At 36.5% G+C, this 24197-nt stretch overlaps 1 long non-coding RNA gene across 4 annotated transcripts; it reads left to right on the top strand.

Moving 5' to 3' along the window:
• Window positions 1-62: 62 nt before the first annotated feature.
• LOC120778117 lies at window positions 63-23077 on the top strand. Of its 4 annotated transcripts, XR_005705555.1 has the most exons (6): window positions 63-574; window positions 8822-9034; window positions 16210-16540; window positions 20192-20666; window positions 20778-20876; window positions 22690-23077. It is a non-coding gene; the product is annotated as an uncharacterized LOC120778117 (long non-coding RNA). The 4 variants fall into 4 exon arrangements; XR_005705556.1 differs by lacking the exon at window positions 8822-9034 and having other exon boundaries at window positions 16224-16540; XR_005705554.1 differs by lacking the exon at window positions 8822-9034.
• The last annotated feature ends 1120 nt before the right edge of the window (window positions 23078-24197 follow it).

Raw genomic sequence — 24197 nt, 5'->3', positions numbered from 1 at the left:
ATGCAATATGAATGCGAGTTTTTCGTGGTTTAAGCAACGATAATTTTCTAAGGTACTTTTAGTACATATTAGAACGCTTACTGTAACGGATGAGCACGTAGAAGAAGTGAGACTCGTGTGCGATGTTAAAGGACCTAGAATAATTATTTCAGTTAGCCGTGCGTATGAAAAGCGCTACTCACCGAATTAAATTAAATTATAAGCACGAACGAGTGTGCCGCTTCGCTCTTCTGTTAATATTTCTAAAAACTTTTTTAATAGTGTCTTTAGTTAGTTCTTTTTGAAGTGTTAATTATTTAAATGCAATTGAGAGATAAACACATTTTTGCAAATACATTCATATATTTATACTGTGTATGAAGAAATCAGCAATGAAACAAGTGATTGCTCTGTATGTTGGTGTTTCAGACTAAGTGTGCGTGAAATGTTGAGGCAGGGAAAGTAATACAGATTAGTTCACATTTCGAAAATGCTATTAAATACAATAATAGTATGATTTTCCACTATTATTGCAAACCGAAAAAAATAAGAACGCTGATATAATACAAATAAAATTAACTAATCAAATATATGAGTAAGTATGTTTTGATTTAAAATGTAAATTACATATATTACATGAATTGTTTACATAAAATATCAAAGTAGCTACAATTAGAGTTACACGTACTGCTCTTATTATTCTTTTAAATAAATGCAGCTTAAATAGCAGTAACGAGTGCACCCATTATGGTCACGCAGTTCCTCCACCCGGGGGTGATTTCCGCTTTTAGAGACGGAAGGCTTCTCGTTATTTGCTCGCTTTACAGTTTCGCGGTTTGGGTAGTCGATACTATAGAGGAGCTGCTCCGGAAAGAAGAAGGAGCTAAGGCATGCTTCATGCCAAGCCGCTAATGGAGGTTATAACCTCAGCAGGTGTAAATATGTAATCAACCTCCTTAGAGAAAAACTAAGGCTACTTATCTTATCTTATTTTGGGTATTCAAAGGCGCTGCCTTTTTGCTACCTCGCCTAATCAGCGCCGCAGCATGAGAGCATGTCATCATCGAGAGCAAGAAATTTATCGACTCGGTGACCGAGCCCTCTAAAATTTTCAATATACATACGTATCTCTTACAGACATACAATGCCAATACCTCGACAACTACTCAACTGGCTTTAACAAAATTTGGTAGGTAATAAATATTCCGCAAACAAAAAGAAGGCTGTTAATTGGTTACACAATTTTTAATTATATCTTCCGGTCTCTTTTAACGAATTACTGTCAACATATCCTTGACTTGCATTGACGAAGTTTTTTCTGCTCGGCAACCTTTGCCACGATATTCGGCCAATTGATCGTCTGGGTCGTACGCATTAATCCAAGGCTGATCGCCAGTAATAATAGGTTTCATGACATCATGGTAGTCGGAAAGCGTTGTTTCGCAGATGTTAACGCGACGCCGTTTTTCGAAAAAATTTACTGAATTTGGAACTCATTATGCTTTTACTTTTCCTAGGATCAAATGACCTTTCAAAACGGTTTTCACTGATCCTTCCGATATTCCAACGTTCCCAGTAAGATCACAGACTATAAGTCCACGATGCTCAAGCAACAATTACTTTATTTTATTGACGTTGTGATCATCATTGTGTGTTGTTAATGGCTGTAATGGTTCGTCGTCAATGCATTTTTAACTCGCTTGGAATAATTTGTACCACCCAAAATATCTTTGATTCCGCACACAAAATTTAACGAAACTTCTTTGTTGCATAATTTCACTCATCGTAAAAATCACCTAATGCATTTTATATACTACCATGGCGTTACATATGCTGTATATGTATATTGGCTTATATGTAAGATATCTTAGCAAAATTATATGAAGGTGTACTACTAAATTTCTCCTACTTATTCTATACTGGCGTAGACACCGCTTACGCGATTATAGTCGAGTTAACGACAGCGTGCCAGTCGTTTCTTCTTTTCGCTACGTGGCACCAATTGGATATTCCAAGCGAAGCCAGGTCCTTCGCCACCTGGTCCCCCTAACGAAGTGGAGGTCTTCCTCTTGCTCTACTTCCCCCGGCGGGTACGGCGTCGAATACTTTCAGAGCTGGAGTGTTTTCGTCCATTCGTACAACGTGATCTAGATATCGTAACCGCTGTATTTTAATTCGTTGAACTATGTCAATGTCGTCATATATCTCATACAGCTCATCGTTCCACCGAATGCGTTGGATTTCATAGTTGGTGGTGTTTATGCTGGTTCCCAAATATATGAAACTATCTACAACTTCAAAGTTATGACTGTCAACAGTGACGTGAGTGCCAAGTCGCGAGTGCGATGACTGTTTATTTGATGACAGTAGATATTTCGTCTTGCCCTCGTTCACTGCCAGACCCATTTGCTTTGCTTCCTTGTCCAGTCTGGAGAAAGCAGAACTAACGGCGCGGGTGTTGAGACAGATATATCAATGCCATCGGCATAAGCCAGCAGCTGTACACTCTTTTAAAAGATTGTACCTGCTCGATTAAGTTCTGCAGCTCGAATTATTTTCTCCAGCAGCAGACTGATGTAGTCGCTCGATAAGGAGTCGGATTGTCTAAAACCTCGCTTGGTACCGAACGGCCCGGAGAGGTCCTTCCCGATTGGTGTTGCTCAACGTCAGTTTACATCGCCGTATTAGCTTTGTGCGGATACCAAATTCAGACATCGCGGCATAAAGGAAACTCTTTTCGTACTGTCGAAAGCAGCTTTGAAATCAGCGAAGAGGTGGTGTGTGTCGATTCTCCTTTCACGGGTATTTTTCGAGATTTAGCGCATGGTGAATATCTGGACGGTTGTTGATTTGCCAGATCTAAAGCCTTTAATCTTTCACACAATATGCTCGAGGTAGGCAGCCTGTTTCTCACCGCTGCGATACGGCAGTCCTCGTCGTACCAGCTATTCTTTTGTGTTTTCGGGAAAAGGATGGTTTCGGTTGCACCAGGACCTAAGAAGTTTGAAATACCGTCCTACAGTTCCCTTATACCGAGTTCTTGATGAGTGCTCTCAGAGAGCAGGAATGTGAGTCGAGTAGCTTCTCGACGTCGAACTTTCCTTGTGTTTGTTGACATGCGTTTTTTGCTGCACAGAGGCGGGTGCATATCTTGGCTGCAACAAGGTAGTGGTCCGAGTCGATGTTAGGACCTCGGAGTGCACGCACATATAAAGGACTGGAAACGTGTCTTCTGTCTATCACAACATGATCGATCTGGTTGGCGGTGTTTCGATCCGGAGACAGCCAGGTGGCTTGATGAATTTTCTTATGCTGGAATCTACCATTGTAGTAAATGCCACAAGGGCCTATTCGCCACCTTACCAATTAAGGGACCGGACATTCCAGATGCATGCCCTTAAATCGTAGTCCTTATTTTGTTTGCCATGATCGTAATAAAAAGGTCTCTCATCCGAGGCGGTTTTGTCTTTTTAATTGGTACTGTTTTTTTTACGTGGCGGGTCCCAAACCCACCATAAAACCCTATGTAGGGGATGTTTCGCCTTCTCACAGCAGCAGTTCGCCTTCAACGCAGTAATTAGTCAGTGTCAATTGACAGAAATCGGAATGCCGAATCAGGAAATGATATTTGAACACTAAAAAAAATTTAAAGCATTAAAAAAGTTTAAAAACAACATGATATTCTTAAACAAATTTTAAATTTTTATTAATCGTATACATGAAATTTTCGCCAATAAATTAGATAAAAATTTATAAAAACAAACGCTTTTTGGAACAATGCCAGATATAAAGCTTAAAGCAACAGTAAAACAAAGTTATTCATTTTTGTTCTGTAATTATATAATTTCTCAATATATAAAGGCCCGGCATATTTACTTTAAAGATTTGACCATTCTTAATATTATTAGTATGAAACAATATTCTATACGTATTGTGAGCGCCTAAGACGGGTGACAGGACTGTAGATATTCTTTGGTACAGAATCCAACCACTACATTCAAATAACTTGCAATTGTCGTATTTTACCAAGGTAATTTCTGTAGAATAGTGGCAATTATGCTTTCTCTTTCCTTTTAGCATTCTGAACTTTAAATTCGGAGGGCAAAGAGGATATCCACGAAAAATACTTCTCATAGAAAGTATTGAAATTTGGAAGAAAGGAAAATGCAGCTACGGTGCTCCATTTTCAATGATGATAAATAGTACTACGCTGTTCATATCTCTGTATCACCGTCCATTAACGCATGCCAACATAAAGTCTCAAGAACTTATTTTTTTCCTCAAAGGTATTTGTGGGCGTGAACAGTACAACGGTGGCGAGTTTTTTGTAGGGTTCAATTCATTGCCCCAGCTCCAACTAGTTTTCTTTGCTTTACGGTTGATATTTTCTTATTCTTATACTTCTTCTCTTACTTTCATGTATGTTATGCATATTCCAAAGTAGTATGTGCAAAAAACTTTAACCTGGCCTGCTCTTACTTTTATACACTTTTACGCTAGTAACGTCAAGATGCCAAGTGCCCTTTTTACTTTATTCTTCCCACGCGATTCGCCTAAATACTCAAAGAGTTCGCTCTCGAACGGATAAAGGAGTAAAGCAATTTGCATTGCATTCGCTGTAAACAAGTGCAATTTTAAATTAATTAAAGAGCGGTTTTGCACAAACTCAGACGGTACAATTGGAAGTTTTTCTTTATGTGTATATAATTATATAAAATCATATAAAAAATATCCTAAAAAATGCTTGGCCTTAATACCAACATTAAATGATATCAGAGCGGGAGGGCTGCCTAGCCAAATATACAACATATACATAGTATTTTTAAAACCTCGCAACGTTGACCATAACTTCGTCTTCAATTTATTCCTCTTTATAAATAATGTCATGAAATTTATACTTACTGAATATTCTAGTTTAATATATATACCGAAAAATATAAATTTTCTTTTGCATTCACTTAATCTAATCAAAGTCCCACTATTGAGCTCCATAAAATACATTTCAAGTTCGTAAACATTAAAAATTGAAAAATATCTATTGTTTACCACGAATCTTCATATTTCGCACTCATGGCCGCAGTTTCGTTATAAGCTGTATTTTTTACAAAAATATTTTTATTTGCAAAAACACACTTAAATGCGCATATGCGTTTGTATTTAACGTTAGTGTCAAAAGAGCATGAAGTTTGCACACTTTCCCGAAATTCAATATCTCGTTTACTGCTTCCCGCCCGCATATGTAACAGCAAAAGTGTTGAAATATCAGGGAAAATATCGTAGCTGCATACACATACTACTTGTGTCAAATTGAACGGTGAATTTTTAATTTATACATACTTGACATGTTTTTCGAATCGGTATATGACATCTATGCAAACTTTCACATTAAAATATTCATTAGTATTTGAGATACGCGTCGTTTTGTGAGGCTTTAAAAGTGAATTTTTACTATCTCTGAATTTATGGTGATAATGCACCATCTCATACTGCCTTGGTTATTCGTGATCATTTCACCACACTTTCAACTAATATCGTTCTGCAACCACCGCTTCGCCTGATTTACCTTCGTGTAACTTCTGGCTATTCAGCAAATTCACATGACTACTCCGAGGACAACGTTTTGACTCAATATAAAAGCTGAATCGAATTAGGCCATCACAACGGAGGAGTTTTACAAGTGCGATGATGACTAGAAAATTCGTTGGGGAAAGTGTATTGTAGCGGGAAGAGGTTTTTTTGAAGGAAACGAGAGGGACAAAATTCACCTTTCAATTTGATCACATTGTTATATATCAAAATGTTCGCAACTCGTGGTTGCAACGTCAAAGCTGAACATACATGCATATTTATATCGTGTTTTTATTGGCATTGCAGTGACGTCTGTTTGTATGATGAAATGCATTATTACAAAAACTAGTTATTATATGAGTTTCCTTCTTATGAAATTGTTTACAAAATGCTGCTATTCTTGAAAATTGTTGCAAAAGATTATAATTTTCACGGTGGCTTGCATCACCTAAAACTAATCGCTGTATATAGATAGATTTGCTTCCAAACATATCGATCACTCTGTGAGCACTCATAAATAAATTGGATTTATTGAGAGAAAACTTCTATCTATGCGGACAATGCTGCTTCGATTCAGCCCTTGCATCAAAAATTCACGCGTGTCATTCGCCAGTTACCAGCCGACCAGTTATTAAAATGGATCACCTTTTATTTCAAGCAGCGTCCTTTTTCTATAAAATATCTAATTTATATTAATTTCTCGTAATAAAAAATATTTAGTTTTTCCTTTTTGAGAATAAATTGCCATTCATCACATGAATATACTAGTTATAAAACCGTGTACCTTTAATATTCGATAGCATGAATGTTTTATATTCCACCGTTACAACAACCATAGCTTCCGTTAGCTGACACATTTTTCCACCAATTTTCATTCCAATTTAAGCCACAGTTTATGGTTTTTATATAAATTTGCAAATACAAATAATACATTAAATTTCAGGTTCGGACTCAAGCAAATTCAAGTGTCACAGAATGAAAACCAACGAAATAAATCGAAGTTAATTCAAGTGCATAAATAATCGATGCAAATTTGGAACTTCATTTGGAATTTTTTGCAGTTTTGGCTAAAGCGTTTACTAGCTTTTTGTAGTTTTAGAAAATTTTTAATTTACATATATTTTCTATATTAAGCATATTAAGTTTGATATAACGTTCAATAGGTTGTGACAGTGAAATTTCATAACAATTATCTTTAAATTTCTGACATAATTTTTGTAGATGATTTCTATAGCACGTTCAAACACACATACATATGTATACATATCCCTTATAAGTAAACTATTATCAAATAAAGAACATTAAACTGTTTTGCAGAAATATATTTTAAATTTTGGTAGCAGATATTTAAAAGAACCTTGAACTTAGAGAGCTCGTTATAATCCCCTAACGGCTTTTTCTGCTCCTTCACTCACCCTAGCATTCCCTTGACTTTAGGCTTTGAACTGAACATAAACGTTTGTACAATCGTCAATCAGCACACAACTGGGAACCAAATGAGATTTAATGGAATACCTTGACAAATTCCCTACTCTGTATCTCTGGAACGGACAGTACAATTGTTCTTTATTCTTAGTAAGTTTTTTCAAATCAAAGATGCCTGTGGAAAAAAGCCTCTTATTAGTTTTTTCTGCAGCATTTTTTGGTTACTCATACGCAATGGTGTACGAATGAAATTCATTACAATTACAAGGTGTATTCCAAAGTAAACTAAAAAAAATCAGAACAAATGGGTCTTTGGCAAAATCAATTTATTTTATTCAAAATAGTCTCCTTCAGCCAAAAGCATGTCGAAAGAGTGTTTTAGCTCGTTGGCCGGTATGGCCGCCAGTATGCCGGTACAAGCCTTTTGAATGTCCTCTACGTCTGCATAACGCTTTCCTTTCATAGGCAAATACATTTTCCCGAAAAGGAAGAAGTCGCACCGTGCCATATCAGGTGAATACGAAGAGGGGAAAATGTTTAAAATGTGATTTTTGGTCAAATAATCGGTCACAAGCGTCGATCGATGAGAGCAATTTTTGGTCGTCAGTCAGTTTGTGCGGAATAAACCGTGCACCTTTCGTAAGCCCGAATGTTCGGTCAAAATACAATAAATCGCTGTTTTGAAGACGTCCAATTCCATTTCCATGAATTTCAATGATGATTTGACGAACTCACGCACAGTTTCGATGGAATTCCCGGCGAACACGGATTTTGATTGGCCCACTTGTTGATCGTCATTTATGTCTTCACGACAACTTTGAAAACGTTGAAACTACTCGTGCACTCTTAATAAACATGTTTCATGGATTGAAACGTTTCGGTAAAAGTTTTACCAATTTTAAAACAAAATTTAATGTTGGCTCTTTATTCGAAGCTCATTTTCGCACCGATAACACGAACATACTGACGCTTAATACTCAATAACTTCATTTCCAATATATAAAATGTCGTGAAATTCTCACTGGACAATCGATAAAGATATCACATTCTAACGCACCAATCGACATAGAGGTGGCGCTACCAGGGGGTACTAGATTCCAGTTTACTTTGAAAATGCACCTTGTACATATGCTCATTTAATTTCACCTTATTTTCTCTTATTACGTCTTTCCGCAATTTCTCTGTTATAAATGACATGACGGATTACTCTCTGTACGATACAATTAGGAATGACTTAGTACCCAATAATAAGCATATCATTTTAAATAGTATAGATGGCTTTGGTTATAATTTGGTCTATAATCTGTTGAAAAAGATTTTAAAATAAAAAAAATTAAATTAAATTAAATTAAAAAAATTAGGAAGGGCTAAGTTCGGTTATAACCAAACATTTTATACTCTTGCACATTAAACAGACCTCTTATGGTTTTAAAAAGAAATCAAACAAAAAAGCAATCGCTGTAATTTGCTTAACAATGGTAAATTAGATGTAAAACCTTTAGAAGAAGTAAACTGCTGTTTTCAAAAAGTTCCTTGTGCGTGCTGATTAGTTTTTATTTCTTCTTATCTTACTTTTGAACAAAACCGGGAATCGGTCCCGCTGTGACGACAGCAACTAGCACCTTTGCCCACCTTAGCGTTGGATCCACCGAGCAGAATCTAAACAACGTACACTTCTTCAGACTGTTCGTAGATTTAGCATACAGCTTTTTGCAAATTTTATTAATTAACTTTTACCTAACCATGTATTAATGAGTCAAAATTGTATTAAATAGGGCTTTATTTAAGATATATTTCCAACTCAGAAGACGATATTATTATAGTTGCATACATTCATTATGTCTTCCAGGATACTTATTATTGCAGCATATTTACTAACGTCCCAAGCTCACGAACGATTCAAAGTATAAATGGTGAAGTGAAAAGCAAATGTAGCAATGAATCTGCTGTTGGAGTGCATTATACTAAATTGGCCAACGGAAGCGGTCAAATACATAGTAATTCAACATGTGAACGATTATAGCTCATACGGAGGATATATCAATATTTGCTATGCGTTTGGGTAAGAATATTTTTATACTATATGTACATATAGTATAATTACATTTACTCATATGTTCCAAGTAAATTTTGTTTAAAATAAATTGTTAAAAAAAAAAATGAATGTTTGAAAAAATTAGAAAAACAAAAAAAACGTTAATCTTCGGCTGCACCGAAGCTGATACACAATTCGCAGGTGCATTTCTTTTAGTAACTTGAGTGTATGGAATATATATGCTATAGTAATCCGATCTGAACAATTTATTCGGGATTGTTTCGTGAAGATACCACATCCAATGGGAAAGTTTTCCATACAAGCCCTTGATTCCGATCGTTCGGTTTGTATGACAGCTATATGCTATAGTGAGCCGATCTGAATAATTTCGTCCGATATTACATTATTTCTATAAAAAATAACTCATACCAAATTTCGTGAAAATACATCGTTAAATGAGGAAGTTTCCCATGCAAGCATTTGATTCCGATCATTCAGTTTGTTTGGCAGCTATATGCTATAGTAATCCAGTCTGAACAATTTCTTCGAAAATTACATTGTTGCCTTGAAAAATAATCTAAGCCAAATTTCGTGAATATATCTTGTCAAATGTGAAAGTTTTCCATACAAGAACTGGATTCCGATCATCCAGTTTGTATGGCAGCTATACGCTATATTTAACCGATCTGAAAAATTTCGTCGGAGATTACATTATTGCCTTAGAAAATTACCTGTGGCAACTTTTGTGAAGATATATTATCAGTTGTTCAGTTCGTTCAGTTTGTATGGCAGCTATATGTTATAGTGGTCATATCGGTAGTTCCGACAAATGAGCAGCGTCATGACAGACCGTCATGGCTAAATCGACTCAGCTCAACATCCTGATTATTTATATATATACTTTATAGGGTATCCGACGCTTACTTCTGGGTGTTACAAACTTCGTCACAAACTCAGTATATCGTGTTCAGGGTATAAAAAAAGATCCAAAGTTTGTATTTAGTTTACTCAATACGGGGAACCAACAGTTAAAAGGTAAAGTAGATCATATGATAATCTCCGAGTATATCCAAGCATTAAAAAGGATGTAAATTGTATACAAAAAGCACAACAAAAAAATCCCAGCATAAAAATATAAGTAGTGTCTAAAGTTTCGTACGCTATTTTGCCCTCCGGGAATTTTGTTTCGTAGTGGTATTTAAATCACATTTCATCCGCATTTCGTTCTTACTTCACAAGTTATAATAACAATAAAAGCGTGTTCGGAAAGCTATTCAGTGAAATGGGGATATTTTCAATAACACTGGTTATTTATATCTTGAATCTTGCTATGTGTATTCGCTTTGGGTCACATAAAACTCTATAAAATAAACAATACTGTTCAGAATGGTTCGTAGTCCATTCCCCGCATATACAATTTTTTAAAAATTTTCGAATTTAACCGAACATTTCACACTCTTCGTACCTGCTGGAATCAAAGTCGAGAAAGTACTATAACGTCCAAAACGTCAACTAGAGGTTTGGAGTCCAAGCAATTTTATATATAAAGTATGTGTAACTTATACACGAACGCCATATTTGCAATAAGGTTTGATACAAGGTCTGTCACAAAAGAAACAGGACTGTTAAAAAAAACAACAAAAAATTAATATTTTTAAAAGTTATATTTTTTTATTCAAAGTAGTTTCCTTGTGCTTCGACACAGCGTTTAGCCTGGTCAATTAGCATTTCAAATGAGTGTTTAAGGTCATTTTTTGGAATGCTCTTGAGAATATCTTCTTCTTCTTAACTGGCGTAGAAACCGCTTAAGCGATTATAGCCGAGTTAACAACAGCGCGCCAGTCGTTTCTTCTTTTCGCTACGTGGCGCCAATTGGAAATTCCAAGCGAAGACAGGTCCTTCTCCACTTGGTCCTTCCAACGGAGCGGAGGTCTTCCTCTTCCTCTGCTTCCCCCGGCGGGTACTGCGTCGAATACTTTCAGAGCTGGAGTGTTTTCATCCATCCGGACAACATGACCTAGCCAGCGTAGCCGCTGTCTTTTAATTCGCTGAACTATGTCGATGTCGTCGTATATCTCGTACAGCTCATCGTTCCATCGAATGCGGTATTCGCCGTGGCTAACGCGCAAAGGACCATAAATCTTTCGCAGAACTTTCTCTCGAAAACTCGCAACGTCGACTCATCCGTTGTTGACATCGTCCAAGACTCTGCACCATACAGCAGGACGTAGGAATTATGAGTGACTTATAGAGTTTGGTTTTTGTTTGTCGAGAGGACTTTTGCTTCTCAATTGCCTACTCAGTCCAAAGTAGCACCTGTTGGCAAGAGTTATCCTGCGTTGGATTTCTAGGCTGACATTGTTGGTGGTGTTTACGCTGGTTCCAAGATAGACAAATTATCTACGACTTCAAAGTTATGACTGTCAACAGCGACGTGAGTGCCAAGTCGCGAATGCGACGACTGTTTGTTTGATGAAGCAGAACTAACGCCGCGGGTGTTGAGGCCGATGATATCAATATCGTCGGCATACGCCAGCAGCTGTACACTCTTATAGAAGATGGTACCTTCTCTATTTAGTTCTGCAGCTCGAACTATTTTCTCCAGAAGCAGGTTGAAGAAGTCGCACGATAGGGAGTCGCCTTGTCTGAATCCTCGTTTGGTATCGAACGGCTCGTAGAAGTTCTTCCCGATCCTGACGGAGCTTTTGGTGTTACTCAACGTCAGTTTACACAGCCGTATTAGTTTTGCGGGGATACCAAATTCAGACATCGCGGCATAAAGGCAGCTCCTTTTCGTGCTGTCGAAAGCAGCTTTGAAATCGACGAAGAGGTGGTGTGTGTCGATTCTCCTTTCACGGGCCTTTTCCAAGATTTGGCGCATGGTGAATATCTGGTCGGTTGTTGATTTGCCATGTCTAAAGCCACACTGATAAGGTCCAATCAGTTTGTTGACGGTGGGCTTTAATCTTTCACACTAATACGCTCGATAGAACCTTATATGCGATGTTGAGGAGGCTAATCCCACGGTAGTTTGGCGCAGATTGTGGGGTCTCCTTTTTTTATGGATTGGGCATAGCACACTTAAATTCCAATCGTTAGGCATGCTTTCGTCCGACCATATTTTACAAAGAAGCTGATGCATGCACCTTATCAGTTCTTCGCCGCCGTGTTTGAATAGCTCGGCCGGCAATCCGTCGGCCCCTGCCGCTTTGTTGTTCTTGAGAATATCGGTCGTCGTCTTTTGGATAGCAGAAATGTCCTGAAACCAGTGTCCTTTCTTGGCAAATGAAGTTTTCCAAATAGGTAAAATTCACAGGATGCCAGATCAGGTGAGTAGGGTGAGTGATTAATGGTTAATATAGAGTTTTTTGTCAAAAAATCAGTGACAAGCGTCGAACGATGACACGGCGCATTATCGTGGAACAGCCGCCAAGACCCTGCCTCACGGTATTGTGGTCGAGCACGGCGAATGCGTGACAAAAGATGCTTCATAACACCAAGGTAAAATACAGCATTAATCGGTTAGCCAGGTGGGACGAACTCTCGGTGAACAAATCAGCATTGTCTTTATTTTTGACTTCTTAAGACGACCGACTTCTGATCGTCACAGAGGTCCTCATGACCTTTTTGGAATCGCTTAAACCACTCATGCACATTACTACGGGATAGGCACTGATCACCATAAACCTTTTTCATCATTTGAAATGTTTCAGTAAACGTTTTCCCTAAGTTTAAAACAAAATTTAATATTTGCTCTTTGCACTTTACGACCGATGACCAAAAGCTGCTATCCAATTGTCTTAAATTTTTTACGAAATGTCAACAAGAGATCAAACTTTTTATTTCATATACCCACCAATAGGTGGCGCCACCAGAATCAGTTATATTTAAAAAGTCCAGTTTCTTTTGCCTTTACCAGACCAATTACCATACGTTCAGTTAATTCTGATGAAACTTGGAATATCTTTTATTAGGTATACATGATACAGTATCGACCCGATTTGATGTATTTTTGCCCATACTACATGCAGTTATAAGGCCACAGGCTAATAAAATGCCCTTATGATTTCTTCAAGGTTCATGAAATATATGGAGTAAATTCACCCGGAAGTTCGAAAATCTTTATATTAAGTACATGAGGGCTAAGGAAAATATTGACCCGATTGAATCTATTTGTTGCACACAGGAATACCACTGAATTTCAATTATATATCTGAAACATTGACCGACATTTAAAGTAAAAAGTTAGTTATAAACACTGGTCCACATATTCAGTACTTAGGGCCTTGAGAAATTTGGGAATTTTTAGTCATAAGGTGGCATAATTTGAATGTACTATTTGCGATACCATAAAGAAGCATAGGGAAACGAGTGCTACCTTCAAAACTGTACAGACTCTGCACATACATATTTAGCTCTATCTATATTCAAAATATTGTCCCTTTATTTTCAATTTACACCTTGATTAAAGAGTTTTACTTTTCTCATGATTTTCGTAATGTATATTTTGATCTTATGCAATCACTTTTTTATCTCCAAAGAATATAAATCTAGAACAATAAAAAAGTAGGACTCTAACGTTTGTTTTTTTTTTATATAAGCATGCCTTTAAAACTTATACGTAATTAAGGTTATCCATGAAATATACTGTTTCGATATAGAAGAAGATGCTGAATGAGCAACATAGAATGTATGAATGTGATTTTATGTATAATGATGATGTCGTACTCGCATAAGTTTGCCAGCATTTAACTTTTAAGGAAAATATCATTAAAAATCATTCCAAACTTTTCTAAATTTTAGTTTAGAATATAATTTTTTCTAACTTGAAAAATATTAAAAAATAATGTGTTCTTCTTCTTTATTGGCGTAGACACCGCTTACGCGATTACAGCCGAGTTAACAACGGAGCGCCAGTCGTTTCTTCTTTTCGCTACGTGGCGCCAACTGGAAATTCCAAGCGAAGACAGGTCCTTCTCCACTTGGTCCTTCCAACGGAGTGGAGGTCTTCCTCTTCCTCTTCTTCCCCCGACGGGTACTGCGTCGAATACTTTCAGAGCTGGAGTGTTTTCGTCCATGCGGACAACATGACCTAGCCAGCGTAGCCGCTGTCTTTTAATTCGCTGAACTATGTCAATGTCGTCGTATATCTCGTACAGCTCATCGTTCCATCGAATGCGATATTCGCCGAGGCCAATACGCAAAGGACAATAAATCTTTCGCAGAATTTTTCTCTCGAAAACTCGCAACGTCGACTCATCGGTTGTTGTCATCGCCCAAGCCTCTGCACCATATAGCAGGAAGGGAATTATGAGCGATTTATAGAGTTTGGTTTTTGTTCGTCGAGAGAAGACTTTACTTTTCAATTGCTTACTTAGTCCCAAGTTGCACCTGTTGGCAAGAGCAATCCTGCTTTGGATTTCCAGGCTGACATTGTTGGTGGTGTTTACGCTGGTTCCAAGATAGACGAAATTATCTACAACTTCACAGTTATGACTGTCAACAGTGACCTGAGAGCCAAATCGCGAGTGCGATGACTGTTTGTTTGATGACAGGAGACATTTCGTTTTGCCCTCGTTCACTGCCAGACCCATTTGCTTTGCTTTCTTGTTCAGTCTAGAGAAAGCAGAACTAACGGCGCGGGTGTTGAGGCCGATGATATCAATATCATCGGCATTCGCCAGCAGCTGTACACTCTTATAGAAGATGGTACCTTCTCTATTTAGTTCTGCAGCTCGAACTATTTTATCCAGAAGCAGGTTGAAGAAGTCGCACGATAGTGAGTCGCCTTGTCTGAAACCTCGTTTGGTATCGAACGGCTCGGGGAGGTCCTTCCCGATCTGACGGAGCTTTGGTGTTACTCAACGTCAGTTTACACAGCCGTATTAGTTTTGCGGGGATACCAAATTCAGACATCGCGGCATAAAGGCAGCTCCTTTTCGTGCTGTCGAAAGCAGATTTGAAATCGACGAAGAGGTGGTGTGTGTCGATTCTCCTTTCACGGGTCTTTTCCAAGATTTGGCGCATGGTGAATATCTGGTCGGTTGTTGATTTGCCAGGTCTAAAGCCACACTGATAAGGTCCAATCAGTTTGTTGACGGTGGCCGCAATGTTAAAAGGCTAATCCCACGGTAGTTGGCGGAGATTGTGGGGACTCCCTTTTTGTGGATTGTGAAGAGCACAGTTTAATTCCAATCGTTGGGCATGCTTTCGTCCGACCATATTTTTCAAAGAAGGTAATGCATACTCCTTACCAGTTCTTCGTCGCCGTGTTTGAGTAGCTCGGCCGGCAATCCATCCGCCCCCGCTGCTTTGTTGTTCTTCGGGCGGGTAATTGCTATTCGAACTTCTTCATGATCGGGCAGTGGAGCGTCTGCTCCATCGTCATCGGCCATGTGAAATGTTGTGGAAAAATATAATTATTTAAAGTGGGAAAACTTCAAACTGAATATTCCTTATTCTAATTAGGTACGCATCATTTAATGCTTCATTATTATCGTCATTACTTATGGCAAGTGTTGAGTACTTCATTGATGTCTACCTGAAAAATGAGCTAAATTGGTGGAAAATAATTCCTTGATTGAGCACTCATTCATACAAAAGTTTTCATCAAAAACATAGTGCAATCCCCATAAAATACACCGAGACTTACATATGTAGGTGTGTAAGTAATGTGTATATGTATGTGCAATGAAAACACTTGTTGAAGGAAGCTCAACGTCATGTTATAGCGTAATGTATAAAATGTGAGTAATTGGTAACATAAGCGGCATTTAATTGGATAACACATTTTCGTGGGCGAATGTTGTATTGCATTGGATAACAACCGTTTACAACATGGAAACCTTTACATACAAATATTACGTATACGCCAGTACGGCGATACAACAAAATGCAGCTTCGCAATTTAAATCAACCATTAAACTTCGCATCATAAAATGTTATTAATAAAGAAGCTGGTGTACCGTGCTAGGTTGATACCTTCTTATATATAAGTACATATCTAGGTATAAGTGTGCATATGACTCTATGTGCCAAGCACTCACCGGAAGTACTTCCACCACACTCACATGAACATATAAGTTTGCACGTAGACATTACAGCCAACTACAAATAATCTTACTTAGTTATAGTTGAAAATATTTACCTTTGCTCATCTCTTTTTCTGTTTCTCTATTTTATATGCTGTACTTACCGCTCAGTCATTCGCCGACAGGTGGAAATCGAAAGTCTCAAAGGAGAAATAAATTTTAACATCAACGATCGAAGGGTCAATTACACACAGCACGACGTCGCTGTTAGCAGCGTCATGATGCAAATGGTTGATTAGCGAAATGATGATGGCCTTCAATCGTTCTTCGCCTAGTGCGTGCGTCTACCAGCTCATGTAGAAATCCAAGAGAATCACACACACATCGTTGCTCGAAGAATTCTCTATGACGTCGTAGCACCCATCATTGGATGACAATGACCACTTTCAGCATTACTGCAAGGATTTGGCCGACTTATTGGTCGAGAAGTTGGACATCAGTTGTGAGTATTCAAGTGTATGTGTTAAGAAAAATGCGAATTTTCGCAGAAATTTATACGCACACATACACGTGTTTGGGTGCATTGTAGTAGAATCGCAATCAAAACTTTATTAATTAGTGTTGTAATTCCGATTCCCAGTATAAATATTTCCATTATGTCGGCGAAAAGGTTAGTACTATTTTCTATTCTTAAAAGGCTGATAGCATCAGCTTTAGGGCTTCCGAGTCGACGCTTTAGGAAAATAGAATTTTTAGTTAAAAATTTTAGTAATTATACAGAACTTTAAGTACCTTCCACAGAGAAGAAATCCATGACTGAAGATTGTTTTATCGTTGTTAAGGTACATTTTGAATTTAGTGAATTGGTCACAAATCTAAAGAGTTGACTATTTCAGATTTAGATATAAAGCCAATAGCCTGATAAACTTTAATATGAAAAAAATAGAATTAAAATTTTCGAGCCAGGTTTGGAAACTTTTCACATTTAAGATATGCCTTAAATCATGACAGGAACATCGGAATTGCTTTTGGCGTACTACCATTTATTAAAAGAAAACAAACTAATTTTTATGGTAACTATACTACATACTTATTGCTTACAAATAATGTATAATGTATTCCTACTTTCTTATAAAGAGTGACTGGAAATTTCTAGCTCATCCTGAAACTGATAAGTAGCACTTTAAAAAAAATATTTATTGTTAAAATTAAAACACTTTCGTAATACCGAGATTTCAAAGCCTTCCCGTATCATATCATTTTTATCACTTCTTCGCTATTATGCAGTTATATATTTATACACATATGTACTTCATTACAAATATTTACAAGTATTCACTATTAGGTTGTATACAGTTTATGTACTGTTATGATATATCCAACCTAAAACTAGCGAAGTGTCTAAAATCGTAAAAATAAATGAAATGAAAAAGATTTGTCATATTGCACTCTATACTTTCGAAGGGTCTGACAAATTTTCATACTCTTGCAACATGTTGTGATAGGGTATAATAGAGTAACGGTTGTTTGTATCAATTAAAACTAATCGAAATATATATATGTATAAATGAACAGGGCGATGAGATGAGTTGAAATCGAAATGTCTGTCGGTCCGTCCGTACAAACGATAACTTAAGTAAATATTAAGATATCTAGATGAAACATGGTACACGTGTTCCTTGACAAAAAAGTAGGGTCGAATTCATGGACATTTTGTGGTTGGAAAATTTCTAATAATTGTACGTGGACCCACCTAACAGGTTTATTGTATGTATGTCTCCCAAACCATTCAAGCTATATTACTCAAATTTGCACTGAACATATCAACTGGACGAATCATTTCTACAGTGCTTGCGACAGAACAAAAATAGGTGAATAGTAATTACGCCCACTAGCTATATTTTTGTAAAAAAAACTAACAAAAGCGTGAAAAATCAACTTTTTATAAAAGCGCTTGTTAGCCGATCGCCAATTTTCAGATAGATATCTATAGCTCTGGATCTACTCGACCGATTGGAACCAAATTGGGTATATAAATAACCCAGATGTCTTCATATTGACGTGTCGAATTGAGCGGAATCAGACTAAAACCACTTACTTTTAATATATCCGATTTTGTCACCTTCCAGTATACAAGGCACTCCAGTGCTTATGGCTGCCTCTTTGCACATCAGCCAATATATACATATATAACAATATATACATATGTAAAAGTACTACGAGGGCAAGAGTATAAAATGCTCATTGTAACCGGTGTCTTCGTTGGCAAGTGTTAGAAGTCGCAAAAGGCAATATGGGAATCCTTCCAATGCATTTCTAAACCAAGCTTTTAAATAGTCAAATTAACATTAAATATTTCTTTGATTTACTACTGTGATCAAATTGAAAGGTGAATTTTAGATACTCAATTGAGTCAATACGGTGTCCTGTGAATTTGCTGAATAGCCAAAAGACACACGATGGTAAATCAGGCGAATGCGGCGGTTGCGGCACGATATTAGTTAAAAATATGGGGAAATGATCACGAATAACCAATGCAGTATGAGATGTTGCATTTTCGCACTTCTTTGTTCAATAAACTCAGGCATAGTGAAAAGCGAAGAATTCACTTTTAGAGCCTCACAAAACGACGCATTTCTCAAATATTAATGAATATACGTGAAATTTAGCATAGATGTCATTAACAGTACTACCAAATTTACCGATCTGAAAATTCACCTTTTAGTTTGACCACAGTAGTATCTATACTGTCATATTTCTACGTGAACAATGTACGAAGCCGAATAATTCTTCTTCTTTCATTAGTCATTACTGTAGTTTGCACCCACGTTGAAACCATTTGTTTTCTTTTCGACCTTTGCATGTACCACTAGGTTATATACGAAAACAAAAAAATTTTATTTAGCACGACTTCATTTATTTTTTCTGTTTTCGGGAACAAACCTTGAAATCTTCTTGTGTGTGGCTTGTGTAATGTCGCGTGTATATATGCAAGCATCTGTACAGCTAAATTTGCCATTTTGCGAATTTTAAAGTATGCCACCCCATCAACAATAAATTAAAGCAAGTGTGGTTCGAAATAGTAGCATCCGTAGCTGCAAAAATAATAGCAACAAGAAAGAACAAAACCACCGAGTCGATGCTTATGGTTTCATCACACCCTCATTTTGGTCATTTGGCAAATTTTATATTTGACCAAATGTAGAAAGCTTGTTGCAGTAAATGTAAGTTATATGTTAAACATGGTTCGTTTAACCAGCCAGTCTCATCAATAAATCATTAGCGGCCATAAACTAACTACAAGGAGGTATTGTGCAATTCGGATGAACCCAAACTTATCAACGGTGACTTTTACTCAATAGTACAAATGTCCGTAATAGTGCTGCCAATTTCATGCCACAATTTATTTCTTACTATAACTTGTTTCTTTTTGTTTATTTCTTCAAACTTTTTCGAACCCCTCAAAATAACGGCATTAGACTAAGCAAAGACGCTCGAAGAAAACGTTTTTCGAACCTTTAGTTTTGCATTGCGGTAGTGGCAAAGAACCGCTTTATTGAGAGCACAAGATTTATTCGCACTTCAGTTAAAACAAATGCTATAAATATTTTATAAATCAGTTAAAAAACTCAAATACGTTTCATAGATTTTTTTATTGTCTAGTAAGTGGGCTAAACCATTTTGCCGGGTCGAGCAGGTTAGAAACAAATATTCACAATATTTGAAAACAAACAGAGAATGAAACACGAATACTATTTTTTAAGAGCAAATTCTATTAGACTTAAGTATAAAAAGTTTGGCATTACTTAACATAAAGATTATGCACCAAATTTGATTGAAAACTGTATTGTTGTTACTTAGAAATGGGACTTAACCTAATACTGTTCCAAACTTATTATTATTCCTATTTTATTCCGATTCATATGAAACACTTGTGTATAAAATATTTCACCTGTGAAATAAAATAACAATTTGTATACCGTAATCAGTATCTAATGTAAGTTGTCTCGAAAAGATATTGAAGCAATACCTACCGTCTGATACACTGATAATTTTTTCTGACTTTACTTAAGCTTTACTTATTTAAAAAGTTATTCAGATAAAACTTTTGCAAAATGTTAAATATTTTTAAACACTTTTATAATATGCACAGACTTTTCTCCATCTCCTGAATCTATGGGTGTCAAATCGGGTGCAGAATTCATTGTTTTAAATTTCCACGCCACAAGTGCTTTACATTTTCAATTACTGACAACAAGTATTCGTGTCAATTTGGTGATTTGTAAATAAATTTGTCAATCAGCATGTCATGTCGTCAAATACTAGCCAATCATAAGCTGCAAGTGGCACTCAACTAGTTATTATCACGTCCACTGAACACACCAAGCAATGTAACACTATACATAAGTTCAAACAGCTTCAACGTCAACAAATTTTCAGCAATCTCCATACATTTCCGTTACGGCAACAAATTCGCCTATACATTGCTTACCACGTTTCAGATGGCTTCCAGTATAATATACCGCTCAAACAGATTAAGCAAATGAATAACTACAAGAATAGCACTGCGTTCAAACCGATGCGCGAACGCTGCAAAAACAGTGGCCGATAATGAATGCATTAAAAAAGTAAGTAATAGTATGAAGCGCACGCCCACCGCTTACCTGTAATATGCCAGTCATACTGATTTAACTCGTTTTTTTCGTTCTTTCTCTCTCTTTTTCGCACCCGTAAAATAGATTATTGGGGACTTAGGCCCAACGCTGTATGGAAGCCGAACTTTATATTGTTCTATAATGTCATCAGTATAGCTGTAAGGGATACCTTGGAAAAACGTGGTGAGTTGCCTATCGTATCGATGCTTTAGTGTTGCTCTTTGCCACATAAATGCCGCCTTGAGTGGAGGTGTGTACAAACATGATGTTAGTGTGTTTTGAATATTGTGGATATTCGAAAATATTTATAGCTTGTTTTCCAGTTTTCGTAACACGCTTAATGGCGTAAAGCTGAGACGACACTGAATGCTAGATTTGTTATAGGTTAGGTGTTGGTTAATTTATTAAATAGTTATTCTAGAAACTAAGTAGAATAGAGAAGAAGCGCATAGAAGTCCTAAATTGGCTTTGGAAGGCAAAAACAGCTATAATTTATTCAATTGCTTTGTAATTTATCATTAAACAGTGAACATTTAAAATAATAATACATTTCGTGTATTGACTAGGCTTTCAGTGATAGATCAGAAGGTTCATAGGGGCAAAGAAAGATAATTTTATACTTTCGCAACATGTTGCCGCAGAGTGCGACATATTTTTATTGCTTACACCACTTAAAACATATTGAAATAGATCTGAAGAAACTTTGAATATTTCACATAAAAGATATGAAAAGGCTTCATATGATATCAAAATTGGACAATGGGCTTGGCGCGGGTCCCCACATATACAAATAATGAGGAGTTTAGCCAAAAAACGTTTTGATTACCCCAGCAAGAAGTTATTATTAATTTATAGAATTTTATAAATATAGAAGTGTTTCACAAACCAAATAACCAAATAAAGGGCAAAAAAAAGGTGCAGTCCAGCATTTTATGCTCTTGCAACTTGCAGGAATCAAAGCCACGGAAATACCTTACGATGTAAAACGCCAACCGGAGGATCGGAATCTAAATAGTTTTATATATACATACACCATACAGGTATATAACTTTTACACTGACCTACATATATATTTGGCATAGATTTGTTAGAAAAACCAAAATCATTATACATAGCCATAATACAAAATCAGTAAAATACGTTCTGAAATTTTCATTGAGATAACTCATATATTAATTGATATATCCAGCATAAAGTCACTAGAAAGTTCGAAAATCTTTATATTAGGTATTAGAGTTACTATTGCAGGAAAAAAATTCGGTCTGATTTTATATGCATTTCTCACACATTGACCGATATTTTCGAACAGAAGTCAACTATAGGTACTGTGTCCACATATTCGGTACCTAGGGTCTTGAACAGTTTCGGTTGGATTTGAACAATTTTTAGTCATAAGGTGGCAAAGAATGCTACGTTTCAAATTTTGTCGAAATTGGTTTATCGGGTCCGGAGATGTGGGATTTCACCAAGAGTGGGCGGTCCCACGTCCATCATCCAATTTATACACTGGCCCCTACAAAGCCCTCTTGTATCAGAGTAAAAGTTTTACGTTTCTGACACATTAAGTTATTTATTTATCGCGCTTTTAGTAATTTTGAACAATACCGTTATATGAGGACTCGATTTTTTTTGTACTAAAGGACCTGCTTACCAAGTTTCATAAAGATATCTCTATTTTTACTCAAGTTACAGCTTGCACGGACGAACGGACGGACGGAGAGACAAACAGTCTACCGGTTTTTAACTTTTCTCGTCACCCTGATTAATTATATATACATACACAACCCTATATCTATCTATTTATTAGTTTCATGTGATACGTACAACCGTTAGGTGAACAAAACTTTAATACTTTGTAGCAACTGGTTGCTAAATTATAATAATATTATATCTAACTGTTTGGTTCCTCAACATGTGTAGAAACTATCAATAATAGTATCTAATATATCTACTTATATATTAAAAACCGTTATTATCTGCTTCTGCTCTTTTACAGGCAAGAGTTTAATTGCTGTCATTGGCGCACCCGATAACAAATAATCAAAAGCCGGCATTGTGCCCCCTCATTGGTTGGGGATTACCGCTTGCACCATAGCGCTCGTTTATTTTGTCACTTACAATTTGATTTTGGCGTTACGTTGCACTATAAAGTAACAGCTTATCAAGGATGGAGCAGCGGCACCAGTGTGACCGCTAACTTCGTACACGGCAATACCAGCATTGATCCCTCTCAGAGAGTGGCATTGGGAAAATATGTTTGAAATGTATGGGCATATCTTCGTTTAAAGAAGTTTTTTTTTAATATAACTTGATTGAATTTAATTTAAATTGAAACGATTTTTGCAATAAATGACGTCCATTTGTGAATTTACGTTTCAATGGAATATATTGTTTTTTGTCACCATTTAGTTATGATTATATACACATACATAATTTGTTTGTGATATTTTAATAAAAAAAAAACCAAGTAAGGAAGAACGATGGTAAGTACCAGGATAACCAAACATTTTATACCCTCGCAACTTGCAACGATCGAAACCTAGGATATACATTCAAGTAGTGTTAAAACTTTGTACTAAACAAGGTGAAAAATTGGCCTGACTGACTTTAGCAAGTGGATGTACTGAACTTAGTATGAAATTATTTCTAAATTCATTAAGATTTCTGACATATAAAAATATTTATATTAGATATATGGACATACTGTTGGATGGTGGATTGGTCGGATAGTTCCTTAGATATATGTCATATTAAGGTGGGTGGTGTCCGTTGTCCAAATTTTACACATGCTCCCATAAACCTTTACCTCTCAATCTTAGTTTAGAAATTTAATGGTTATGGTGCATTCATTCAGTGAACTATGGCACTTCTAGTAGTTTTCAACATAACCTTTATATGTATGTAGAGTGGGCGTGATTGTTACTTAGTTTTACTCATTTTCACAGCGAAAGAAGTTAAAAATACTTCTTGTTAGCAAATTTAGTTGAGTTAGCTTTGCCGGTTCGGAAGAAATGTACATTAAATCATTTAGATGTCATACCCACTTTTAAAAGGTTCCAACAAGCAGGTGTCCTTTGAAACAGGCGTTCGGTGCAGTAAATTGCAGTTGTGTATCTGAAATCAGTGCTTATGGTAGTTACGGCACTTTATACGTTTTCCTATGGTTCGAATACGCCCTCTGAAATACCCTCTTTGGTCGCAAGGAATACGTTTAACAATCTTAATAAAAATAGCTCAAATTTTATAATCTACCGGATTTTGTCAAGTCATTCTAATCATTTATGTATATATAACAACATATCTAGCTCGAATAGTTTCAGGTGATATGTTAATCTGTACAACATGTTGCGCTAGAATGAAAAGCAGACTACATAAATAGACATTAACAAGCTTGGAAACTAGAATAAAATAACTAACTAACAAACTGATGTAATTTAAAGCAAACATATATGTTATTTCACTCACACAAGTACATAACTTATTTTGATTATTTCACCAAAAAAA

This window comes from Bactrocera tryoni, chromosome 5 (assembly GCF_016617805.1).
Source record: "Bactrocera tryoni isolate S06 chromosome 5, CSIRO_BtryS06_freeze2, whole genome shotgun sequence".
Taxonomy (NCBI): Eukaryota; Metazoa; Arthropoda; class Insecta; order Diptera; family Tephritidae; genus Bactrocera; species Bactrocera tryoni.
The sequence above is the reverse complement of the archived record's forward strand: the minus strand, read 5'-3'. Positions and strand labels throughout refer to the sequence as shown.